This window comes from Crocuta crocuta, unplaced genomic scaffold (genome assembly GCF_008692635.1).
Source record: "Crocuta crocuta isolate KB4526 unplaced genomic scaffold, BGI_CrCroc_1.0 scaffold369, whole genome shotgun sequence".
Taxonomy (NCBI): Eukaryota; Metazoa; Chordata; class Mammalia; order Carnivora; family Hyaenidae; genus Crocuta; species Crocuta crocuta.
In genome coordinates, this window is record NW_027529441.1 from 5977163 (window position 1) to 5990389 (window position 13227).

At 37.2% G+C, this 13227-nt stretch overlaps 1 pseudogene; it reads right to left on the bottom strand.

The window, feature by feature from the left end:
* Positions 1–3402: 3402 nt before the first annotated feature.
* On the bottom strand, positions 3403–3936 carry LOC144228387 (peptidyl-prolyl cis-trans isomerase A pseudogene; annotated as a pseudogene).
* Positions 3937–13227: the final 9291 nt, after the last annotated feature.

Sequence of the window (13227 nt, forward strand, 5' to 3'; positions counted from 1 at the left end):
CTATAATTTGACATACTCTAATATTCGTTCAAGTCAAATTTAAATTTATCTTGTAGTGATTTTGTTTTTAAATGGGATTATTTGAATTGTCCAAAACAACTGTTTTCTCAAGAGAAAAAAATTTCATTCTCTTTGTAAGAAAACTGTTGTATGTGTGCTATATTGCTGAATAGTAGAGAAAGACTAAACAATATTGGAAATTATAGTGTAAATGGAAAAAACCCTCCACTTAAATACTGTCTCTGTCTTGTTAGAGAATTACTTGCATAATTATTTTTAATTCCAAATGCCACCATATTTGCCATCTGTTTTTTTTCCTGGCATTGAGAGTCAAGAAAAGCGAGGCAGAAAGTACGTGAAATGAAATGGTTACTAATGAAGAAAGTGTGTTTAACCTTAGAACCCTAATATCAAACCCTAATAGCAATTAAACTAATGTTATGGCTCCATGATTTTCTTTCAAAAATAATTTCCCCTTTCTAAAATGTTTTGGACAAGCTACTTGCTACCAGCCATAGTCTCAAGGGATATGTACTGACTGGAAATTTTGAGCTTCTATAAAAGTGTTTATTAAGTTTTTGAATAATTATATTAAATACTAACAATAAGCAATCATCATTTTCATGTTTGTTGAGCAATTGCTCCTCCCTGAACCACAAACTTGGGATACAGAATTCAGAATAAAGGGCAAAGTACAAGAAGTTCTTTGCATGGATAATGCATCGGTAGATACTAAAAAACAAACCAACCAGTCAACCAAACAAACCCCAACTAAAAACAAATTGACCATGAAAATAGCATTAGAACAAATTTAAAATACCTGGGGGGAAAATAAATCATAACAATAGTGTGCATTAAACACAATTTTTTTGAAGTTTATGTCCACCTTTTCTCTGCTTTATGTATCTTTTCCCCTTTAAACTTAGAAGGGTTTAGGGGGAAGAGGGATGATATACCATTTTTACTTTTCCTTCACTTACAAAGGAAGCATGAGAGTGTGGAAATGTCTTCAGGACTTATATCCTTCAACTGCCTGTCCAGTGAGAAAATCCCTTCTAAGGATCATGTTTGTCTAAACAGAGAACTGCTCCCACTTAGATGCATGACTTTTTCCCCCTCTAGCTTCAGCCGAAGAGTCTTTCCTCATACTGAGCTGAATTGTTCCTTTGTGTTCTAGTTTGGTCATAGGGAGTAATTCTAGGCTCTCTTCCATATGATAGGCTTTACATGCTTTCTTCTTTTGTAGGTTAAATATTCTCAGATTCTTCAACTATTCCATTTTGATAGTCATTCTAGACATTTTAGCACTATAATAACCCTTTCCCTTTAATGCTCCCTGTTACAAATGTATCTACTAAAGTATGGTTAGAAAGTTAATTTAAGAAAATTTCAATTCAGTTCAATTCAGGGAATAGTTATCAAGCACTGTTGATGTGCCAGGCACTCCATTGGGCCCTGGGGGCTATGACAGTGAACACGACCATCTGTCCTCCTGAAGATCACAGCGAGCAAAGGCAGAGATTCAATAAGTAATTACAGCTCTGATGAGGGTTATGGAATAAGCTGTAAAGTTGTCTAAAGCAAAGGGAATTTAATGAATCCTGGAGAATCATGGAAGCCTTCTATGATGAGGAGATGTTTAAGTGAAGACTTGAAGCATGAGTAGAAATTAGCCAGGATGATAGAGGTTCAGGCAGTGGAATTGGTACATGAGGAAGCCTTCGGGTTCCCAAAGTCCAAAGGAAGACACTGTTTAGGAGGAGAATTCCGAGGTCTCATATCAGTGGAGAGAGTCTTGAGTGGCTGTCCCCACTAGGTATTGGGGAACGCCGTTGCTCAGAAAGGAGAAAGCCCTTTACTCTTCTTTCTGTGTGTGCTCCCTGGCTTTCACACTGACCCCTCTACTTATTTACATCATAGTTTTAACAAATGTCCTGATTATGTGAACATGTTATCTCAGAAATGAATGCTTTAGAGGTTTTACCTTTGGAAAAAGTGCTAAAGGCAGAGAGTCACTCTTTCTACTTGGTTATATTTATGTGCCACATGGCTAATTAGATAAAGACCAAAAGGTGTTTAATAGATTTAGCATTCAGGAATTCATTGGTGACATTCCAAAGAACTCTTAGTGGCTTGGTGGGAGAGGAAGTCAGATGGCACTGGCATAGAGAGGGAATAGGGGGTGAGCTGGTAAATACAGAGAATGTAGACACTCTAAAGAATCTTGGGTGTAGAAAGAAGAAAAGACAAAGGATAAATATCCAGAGGAAAAGAAGAATAAAGAAATGTCAGGGTTTTTTTTTTAAAGGAAAGATGATCATAAGATTAAACATTGCTGAAGTACACTACTATTTATGAAAAAGTGAGAAATATGGGAAAAGTTTCTCCCAAAGGAGGCCTTATCTATGACCTTTGGTTGTTTCCAATTTGGCTTAGAAGGTAAATATAAAACATAAGTAATGGCATAAGAATAGGAAATTCTATAAAAGGAACTTTTATTGTGAACTAGCTGTGTGATGAGAAAGGGAAGAAAAGAGAAGAGAAAATTAGATACTATACATTGAGATGACAATGCTTTCAAAACATGGTAGCAGGCTAGAGACCAATGTGGGCTGGAGGTTTAAGAACAAGGTATTTTCAAGTTTCTCTCCTTGACATTCAATCAGTTTAACTTTAAGCAAGCTTTGTAGCCTTTCCAAGCTTGCTTTCTATTTGTAAAAAGGAGACCATGACACTGAACTCACACATTTTGTGTTTGTGAAGAGGAGATAGTTCTTGTAAAGTTCCTACTTTGATTAACATGCAATAAATGATAGTTCATATAAAATAATAGAACCTGGGACATGAATGGCAGAGACACTACTACTCTATCATGGTTTGCACATGGTAGGTATTCACAAAAACTCAGACAGAAAAGAGAAAGTGGAATGCACAATATAAGCAAACATATGAAGTTAAAAAATATATGTGAGGGCAGATGATGACAAATTAGATGGATCTAAAGGTGACGCTATAAAGTTTCCTTGTGTTCATGATCTTAGGAAAATCTGGGAGATCAGGGTACTTGGACGTTAACTCCTAAATAGTAATTCATGATATAAGTGTTAATTACATTATCTTTTATAACAGGTACAAGTTTTACTCCAAAATGATCCAGAACTGTAAGAAACATAACTTGATTCTTCTACATAGCAACTATTTTTCTTTGAAAAATTTTTGTTGCTGTTGTTTAGTTTCTATTTTATAATCATAACTTAACTCTGCAATATAGCTAGACTTGGAGGAGAGTAAGGAAAATATGGAACCCATAGTACTGCAGTGAGCACACCAAGATTAAAGGATATTTCAATCAGACGAGGGTAAGGGGTGCTCACCTGTGCTACAGAAGGAATGGTCTGATAGTTAAGATAAAACACAGTCAAATTTATTAGGTTTGTCTACAGTCAGAAATGATGATCTTCTTGATGGTCTTGCCATTCTGGCACCCAAAGTCTCCATGGCTTCCACAATATTCCTGCCCTCTTTCACCTTGCCAAAGATCATGTGCTTACCATCCAGTCACTCAGTCTTGGCAGTGCAGATGAAAAAATGGGAACCATTAGTGTGGGTCTAGCATTTGCCATGGACAAGATGCCAGGACCTGTCTGCTTCAGGATGAAATTCTCATCATCAAATTTCTCCCCATAGATAGACTTGCTGTCAGTGCCATTATGGTGTGCGAAGTCACCCTCAGACATATAAGTCCCAGGATAATCCTGTGAAAACAGGAGGCTTTATAACCAAATTCTCTGTCTCCAGTGCTCAGAACACAAATGTTGTCTTCTGTCTTTGGAACTTTGTCTGCAAACAGCTCAAAGGAGACATGGCCCAGGGCTTGCCCTCCACCACGATGTTGAAGAACACAGTGAGGTTGTAGGTGGCTTTAAGGGGCAGCATCTGTAGGACCTCTTTGAATCTTCAGTTCCTTAGGCGATCAAACACCTAAACCGTCTCTCTTTTCCCTGGCTTGTGTCTAAATTCCAGGGAGATTTATGCAATTTCAAGATGTTATATGACCTATCTTAGTTTTTAGTCATCCACCACACAAATATTTGCCGACCAGTCCATGGTCCCATTTGGTCCTTGCTCACTGATCCATAGAGTAAACTATTGAGACAACTCTCATTCTTGCCTATCTAGGGCTTCTGGTCCAATGGGTCTCTCTGATATTTCCATGTCAGGCTTGAAAACAGAAACATCAAGCTTTTATGCTATTCCCTGGTAAGGTACTTCTCCTGGTACATATCTATGCCTTCATTTGCCTTGATGCCCAATTTGTGATTTTATCACTTCCATGGGTTTATGATCTAGGAGAAGGGGCAAATACCCATATTTGTTTTCTGTCTCTTAAACCACATCAGGGTCTTGTGTTCTCACTGAGGTTCTAATATGGAGAGCAGAGTCAATACTTTCTCTCTCTAAACCACCATACTTTGTCTTTCTTCTGCTGTCCCCCAGCCTAGTAGATTAGGTTTCTAGTATTCAGGGAAGATCTGTCCCTTTATAGTTTTTGATAGCTTCCTTCCAGAGTCATTTTCACCCCTCAAATAATCACTTTGTGGCATTATGATTTTGGAAAATATAAACGAGGAATTCATAGGAAGCTTCTGTTTTCCACTTTTACCTTGTCACATCTATATCCTGAGGAAATTACTAGAATAGACAGATTATTTGCCTGAATTAGGTGAGCAAGTGGAAAAGGGAAAGCGGGAACTTTAGGAAAAAAATCCATTCATATTTCAACATACTGTGATAATGACAATACATTGCATTACCTTAGAATTTGATACATAACTTGTAAATTGATAGAAGCCCTATACTGGTTATTGAAATTTGGTCAGTCATCTCCAGCAATGCACTTCAGTACATTTTTATTCACCTGAATTCTTTATCCAAATAAAAGAATATTCTTTATTCTATTGTTTGGAAAAAAATTCTGTACAAATGCCTTTAACTCACCTGATGAAAATTTAGATTAGTTAGTTGTTAATGTCTGGCAATCACAATTCTGAGATTATAGTGGCAACAAACAAACAAAAAACAACAAAGGAGATTACGCCAATCCAGACTTTCTTCTTTTGGAAGAATCCTGAAAAGTCAATATCAATTTTTGCCCAAGGCTTCTTGATCACTTCCCAAGGGCATAAAATTACTTTTGGAAGTTTTGTGCTAAGTAGTATAGTATATACTATTTTCACTTACTAAAAATTTTATTCAATATAAAAATCAATCAGCAGCCTGGTAGAGTCCCACTTTTAGTCAATGCCTTCATGGAAATAAATTTCTGATCTGTGCTTTGTAGAACTGACAAAATATTAGGATGTATTTCATTTAAGTTCTGAATCTAAGGAGTGTTACATGGGTTTGTAATTACTTTTATTTCCCAGGAAGTTTCTCTACTAGATACTCTCTTCACACCAACCTTAGGATAAGAGTTAGCATCCCTCAGAGATACCTGTAGGATTTGATGTTCTAGCATCAACATTTTTAATAACACAGCACAATAAAATTGGGGATTGGCAAGGTGATGACTCGTGGTGTAAGTCTTCAATATTGCTTTTCTAAGTGTCCAAATAAATACTTTAGGTTTTGGACATAAACTCTCAGTGCTACATAGAATGATTTATAGTTACAGGTAATACAACCTTTTGGGAAAGTTCCTAAAGCAGCTTGTGATCTATGCTAGTTGTGAAAGCCCAAGGATGAGTGCAGCTGTAGGACTTCTTGCTCCCATGACTGCAGCAGGTATGTTGTTAAAATATACTTCTATTCAAAGTGTGTGTGATGTTATTCTTGAAAAAAATGATGTCTCCGCGCCATCTGGCATTTCGTGGGTAGGCACTGCACCAGCACCATGTGGTGAAGTGCTAGGGGCAGGAAATTGTGGTTTATTTCATTGTTTTGCTAACAAAGACTCAGAAGTCAGTAATTGCTTGACATTTCTGCAAGTGTCTTCCAGTTGGAGAGAACACACTTAGACAATGAAATAATGAAAGGGTTGTGCAATGAGTTTCTATGTGTGTATGTGTGTGCAATACACAAATTTACCCCAGGGGTATGTGAAGGTCTGCTTTTGTTTCTGGAGAAGATATAGAGTGATTTGATGGCTAACACACTTCTGTTCAAACTGAGTGAAGTAATTCAAGGAGACACACATCTTTTTTTTTTTTTTTTTTTTTNCCATGTAGTATTCCATGGTATAGATAAACCACATCTTCTTGATCCATTCGTCCGTTGATGGACACTTAGGCTCTTTCCATGTTTTGGCTATTGTTGAGAGTGCCGCTATGAACATTGGGGTACATGTGCAAGGAGACACATATCTTAAAAAGTTAGGATTTCAGTTTTCTGTTTTCTTCCTGACTCAGATACATGATATATAAAAATGAGGGACATCTCTTGAATTTTGCCTGAGTGTAGCTGGTATTAGTTCTACAGTTTGGACACATTCACGTAGAATAACATTATAAGAATCCTAGTGTCAGGACTTTCATCAGGAGCATTAGAAAATTCCAGGCATAGACTTTCGAAACCACCTTACCTGTAATGTCTCTGACTAGGTGTCAGGTTAATGTCTGTGGTAGTATTTGTAATGATCAAAATCATTGCTGCACTTGGCCAGAACTTCACAGAGTGGCTAACTACAGGTCTTACTGTACAATTATATTTAAAGTCAGAATGATGGACTTGAGATTTCATGAGTCAAAGAGACCAGGATGATTTGGGCCCCGCCACCTATTAAGTCTGAAGAGGAAAACTTACTAAACCCACTAAACCCATATCAGTTTCATTATGAAATCAATAATAACTTACTTAAAGCATTGTTTTAAAGATTAGTTCAGAAAAGAAGTATGAGATCACAGACCTGGATTTAGGTTTCAATAACTTTTAGTTGAATCTTTTTAGATAAATTTTCAATTAACTTAAAAAAAATCCCCACTTCGAATGCTTTTTAAAATGAATAATGACTCCTAGCAGAGTTTAGAGTACAAGGGGTGTGACTTTCTATTTGATTTTTGATTTTATTTTTCGAACAATGAATATCTTTTCCCCCCAGATTTTTCGTATGATAGAAAGAGTAAGGGTTTTGGGTTTGTGTGCGTGTGTGAATTTTCCATTTGTTTCAGTCTCTTAGATTTTAGGAGATGGGTGTCTATTGCAGGAGATGAGAAGTTGCAAGAAAGCAGTAGCGATCAGCTCTGCTTCAACAAAGCACAGAGGGTGTGAATTGTCTAACAAGTTGCAGGCTTTGAATAACGTTGCTTCTGAAACTCATTCATTTGTGGCAACACGTTGGCTGATCTTACTTGGCACAATCTAAAAGATAGTCTGCACTGATCAGTATTCTTTCTTTTTTTTAATGTTTATTTATTGACAGAGAGAGAGAGAGAGAGAGAGAGCGTGTGGGGAAGGGGCAGAGAGAGAGGATCCGAAGCGGGTTCTGCACTGACAGTAGAGAGACTAATGTGGGGCTTGAACTCAGGAACTGTGAGATCATGACCTGAGCTGAAGTTGGACGCTTAAACAACTGAGCCACACCAAAACTCCTGCACAGATCAGTTTTCAACTGGATATTTGGACCACATGGACATAGCCAGCCTTTAGTTTCCAGAAACCTCTCTGGGTCATTTGGCATTGTTTTACATTGGGCAGGAAAGAAGCTAGTCATCTGAGCACTTGCTTTTAAAAAACTCTCAGTCCTGAATAATTGAAGAATCACCCATTTTTATTCTTAGAAATGACTTGATCATTTTAACATTCTATCAGTTATTTCTTCATGCATTCAAGTTTTTATTTATTCAAACATTCATATATTCATGCATTCAAGAAAGAAGTTAAATGTTGGCACAGGTAAGGCATTGGGTTAGGTCACCGATTCTGATGAATTCACCTGGGCAGATGTTCAGTGTGCTCAGCAGGATTGCAGGAGTCCTCATAGGATTGCAGGAGTCCTCGTTTGTATTAGGTTTCTCCAGAGAAACAGAACCGATATGTTTGTTTCTTCCTTGTAAGAAGTTGGCTCATGCAATTATGGAGGCTGAGAAATCTAAAAATCTCAAGTTTCTAGGTTCAAGACCCAAGAAGAACTGACATTTTAATTGGAGTCTGAAGGCAAGAAAAGAGCTATTATCTTGGTTCAAAGCAATCGGCAAGAGGAGTTCTCTTTCACTTGTGGAAGAGCCAGCCCTTTTGTTCAAGTCTTCAACTCATTGGATGAGGTCCACCCACATTATGGAGAGCAATCTGCTTTACTTAGTCTAATCAAATGTGAATCTCATTTTAAACGCCCTTATGAACACATGCAGCATAATGTCTGATCAGATATCTAGGCACCCTGTGGCCCTGTCAAGTTGAGATGCAAAACTAACCACTACATTGTTTTTACTGTTAAAATGATAAAATGTTGAACTCAATAAAACATCATATTATAAATCAAATTTGTCTTTAGAATGTTTATTTTCCAGAGTTTGATAGTTCTCCTTTAGGGAGTCTGTCATTTCCTCTCAACTGTAGGATTTATTTTAAGTTTTCTTCAAAATTCCAAGTACTCCTAAAAGTTATTGACCAGTATCCTGTTTTGGAATCCTCCTAAAGTTTGTCTATTTAACTGTTATTAAAATATTCAAATGTCAATCCAGCCCTAGGAAGGAACAACTGTTACTTCAACTTTCCTAAACTCATCAACATTTTGAGGACTGTAATATTTAAGAGCACTTTTGTCTTATATTACATATGTCCTCAGATATTTCAAACTTTCCTGTGTGCAGAATTTCCACTGGAATGATTATCTTTATTCAATTGCCATAAAAGAACTCCCACACCAAGAAAGCTGCCTTGGATTTTTATATATTTTAAGCAGGTTCATAAAAAATAGGTCCCTTGCCCTTTTGTAGAGAGAAAAGAGCAATAAATATATTTAATATCACTCAAAGAAGTGAACATAAAGTGAACTTCATGCATCCTGATTCTAATTGCAAATCATTCTTGCTCTTTTACGGTCACATCACAGATAACCAGACTCAATCAGAGGTTACCTTTAAAAGCAAATCCTTGGCCCAGCCTACTTCTTTCCTCTGACTCTCTTGTCTCTCACCCTCAGGCCCTCTGGATCTTCTGTTCTCACGGCTAAATTCAAGATCCTCACATGGGCTCTTGCTGTGGCTCTGGGATTCGGAGTCACTCAACCTTAGTATACGGCGATACCTCAAGTTAGAGGAAATAAGTGTGACTTCATCTGAATTAGGCCTTCAGTGAGAATGTGTGTTAACCCATATGCCCTTTCATTGATGCTCCTCCTCTAGTTAACAGTGAAATTTAAATAAGACAAAAAAAGGTTGTTAAAAATTAAATTTGCTCTGTGTTCAGAGATGCAATGAACCATGTCCAAATAAATAAATAAATAAATAAATATTTTAATCCTTTGCTCCCAGGCTGGCCCTAACTATAGCTAGAAGAGTTAGCTATAATAAGTGTGGTGTCACCTTGGAGCGATGTTCCTTATGCTGCTCACCACATTTCTCCTATGTTCTGACCTGTCGGTAATAATAATAAACACTTATGTGGTACTTACCATATGCCAAGAGCTGTTCTCCACCCCACCTTCTACCAAAAAGCTTTGATACCCTGGGATAAACTCTCAGTTCTCATGTGGTGCCACTTACACCACCCACACCCGGAGTTCTCCAAGGGGGAGTGTTTTCATTATCATTTCTCCACGGACTTCCTTTCCCTGATAAAGTATCTACCATCCAAAATCTCACCAGAGGACGCAGCTCTTACTCTGGAAAACTCTATATTCCAGAGCAAGTCTTCCTAAATCTCACTAAAGAACACTTCCTTCCTTAGTGGATGAATTTTTCATTTTAATGATCAGAAACCTCATACCCTTGTTTTAGGTCTCTAGACCTAAACTTCCTTCATAAATAAATTCCATCTGCCCACAAGGCCGACATCCAATGGCTTATAGCTAGTTGAATTTTATTTTGAGGGCGAAATTACGGACAGATCTTTCTTCCTGAAATTAGTTAAGACACAATTTGTATAGAATAAAAAAGTGATTCCATGAAATCAGATACTAGATTAAAATGCTTTTAGAGCATTTTAACATAATTATAAGATGATTAAACTGAAATTCAGAGATTGAAAGGATAATTTTTTAATGGAACACTTATTCTAAGTAGACTATTAAAAGATTACACTGCATAAACAATCTGAAATTTCAAATGTAAGTAATAACATAGATTGGGAGTTCTTCCAGTGGAGATTTTTAGGCATCATAATTTTCTGAAACTGGTATATATTATGGAAATAATTAGTTGCAGATTTTTAAAGTTCTAAAAAGAATCCATTTAATCTCTATCCCTTGCGTATTATGTTGTAGAATGTATTCATGTCCAGATTCTTTCTTTAGGTGAACTGCTGGACTTGAATGAGACAGAATGTAACAGAATATTGATGGAAAAGTTTGAATATTTTTGACAGTTGAAATAGCTTCAGGCTTTCTCCAACATTTATGACTTTCTTTTTGGTTTTACAGCAGTACTTGTGTAGGTTTTGTGTATCTCTCATATTAGCTGTCTGGAATTGAGAGATGAGGTGAGGTCTGGAAAACTCCCCCAGCAAGGTCAAGTTCCTGTTGACTAATTCTATGATTGCCAAGAACAGTCTCTGAGTCCTTGAGGCCAAAGGTTGTGGTACAGGCTCTGCTTGGAGCTGAAAGTGGTTTCTGAGAGGCTTCAGCTCAAGGGATGAGGAGAGGCTCCAGGAGGCCTTCAGTCACACATTCACAAACCAGTGTGATGGGGGGAAATGGTGGCTCTGGTGAAGGCTCTGTGGGTGTGATGAATGTCTGAATGACTCACGGTGGAGGGGAACGTTAACAGGCCTCCCCATCAGATGCCATTTGCTATAATTTTCATACAATACACTTGGAAAGCCCCCCTATGGAAGAGAGGTTGCTGTCATTTGTCTCTTTCAAAAGTGCTCCAGTAGAGAAAAGCATTTTCATTTTCAAAAATCTTGACAATCCCCGAAAGGCTGTCTAACTAGTCAAGGTACCTGAGCCCATTCCCTCACCCGAAATATTGTTTATTCTCCTTCTTTGAGATTTGTCTTTCCTCCTACTGAAACTTGAAACACAGGAGGCCCAAACTGGGGTCAGCTGTTCATTACTTCTTTCAGCTGTGTCTTAGTTACGCAGGGTTAAACTCTCTCCTTGGGTCTTTATTCTGTTTTCAATATTATTTTAAACACTAAATGAGCTTGGAGAACTTGCATCCCCCATCACCCTGTTATAAAGGTAATAACTTCCTATTATAGGAATGTTGGTAAAGTAAAAAGAAAACAAAACTATTTATGGTTCCACTCAACCGAAAAAATCCATTGTTTATAAACACTAATAGTCAGTGTTTTGGTTTTTTTTTTTATCCAAACTCCTCAGCTCATACCTTTTGCCCCATGTACAGCTGTCTCACTGCTTTCAGTGTCGACTTTTATCATATATTTATAACTGTTTTGAGAGTTGTACACATGCACTTTGGAGAATTTGGCAAGTGAAAAAATGTATATACAAGAAAACATACCCACCACCAGTGATCACGTTCTAGCATATTTCTCCACCAGTCACGGTTCACTATTAGCATGAAAGAAGGTTTCTTTTATAGCCAAAAACTTTCTATAAACATTACCTATGAAAGCTGAATAAAAGGCACATTTTAGGGATCTGCCAAACATTTTTAAAAACAATGTCTTCAGAGTATTTCCAGTCTATTATTTGGTGAGGAAACAAAGCATATGGACCATCAGTGAGAAGCCTGGATCCCAGAGTGATTTCTTGTACACAATATTGCCTTTTCTCCCTTCCTTTTGTAGACTTTGTTCTTTAATAAACATCTTGTACCCAAACCACATCTCCAGGTCTGATTCCTGGTATCCATATCTATGACACTCAAAAGAAACCAGAAAACTTGTGTCTCATTTTGATTTTTCCTCCAAAGTCCTGCAAATATGGATTCCCTGGAAATGTACTAAGATTTACAGGAAGACATGGTAACTTGTATTCTCTTAGGCCTTTTATATACTTCTTATCAGCTTGGTTTTATCTGTATCTTTACAGATATTCCTCTTTTATTGTATTTGTATCTGTATCTTTTATTTATTTGTAGTTCACATGGAATATTTCAAAACACAGATGATGATTATTTTTTACATAATAAAGGGTACTGAGTACCTTACTGAGGGCAAGGTGCATGTTAGATACACTTCCTGTTATTGCTAAGAAATAAGACTGAATGAATAAATTCTACTTATGTTATAGTTGTAAACAGATTACAAACTTGAGACCTTTTCTGAAGTACAAGTTTTAAATTCAGACTCCTCAGAACCTAATGGTATCATAGAGTACGCCTGAATTAAGGCTAGGAAAACAAAGATCCCAACTTCTGACGGTGTTTTGGCAGAATCACAAATATGATGAATTTCAAACATAGGATCTTTGAGTTAGAAAGCTTTTATTCAATGTTCCAAATGACCCTGCATTTCCCGTAGATTTATTAACAAAAATGTACAGAAAGAAAGATTCTGCTAGCTTTTCACTGGCCACGGTCAGCCCAGACAGAATCATTTACTATGTCAATTACACAGGAGAAATCACAAGTGATGATTAATTGGTCTAATTTTCTATGTGATTAATAAAGCATTCTGCTTACTCTTCATGTGTGACTTTTTTTTTTCTATAGAAAAATCCCCAAGAGGGTGATTTTATATTGTATTTTTACTTTTCTCCACTGAACATTTTTTTTGAGAAAACTTTCTGTTGAAGTATCACTCGTGCAACAACGTGCACAAATCCCAAGTATACGGTTAGATAAATCGTCACAAAGGGAATACATTCATCCTACCAAGGCCTGACCAAGAACTAGAAACTTAATTGTACTGCACAGGCTTCTTATGCCCTTTCTTCTCCTCCTCCTCCTCCTTATTCTTCTCCTTCTCCCCCCCCCACCCCACCTTCTTCTCCTCCTTCTTCTCTCTCTTCTTTCTATTTTAATCACCTACTACTCATCACAACAGGTGCACTTTTAAATTCCCTATTGCACCCACCTATTTCACCCATACCCCCACCCACCTGCCCTCTGGAGATGTGAATATTTTATTCCCCTCTCTCCTTCCCTCCTTGCCTACCTTCTT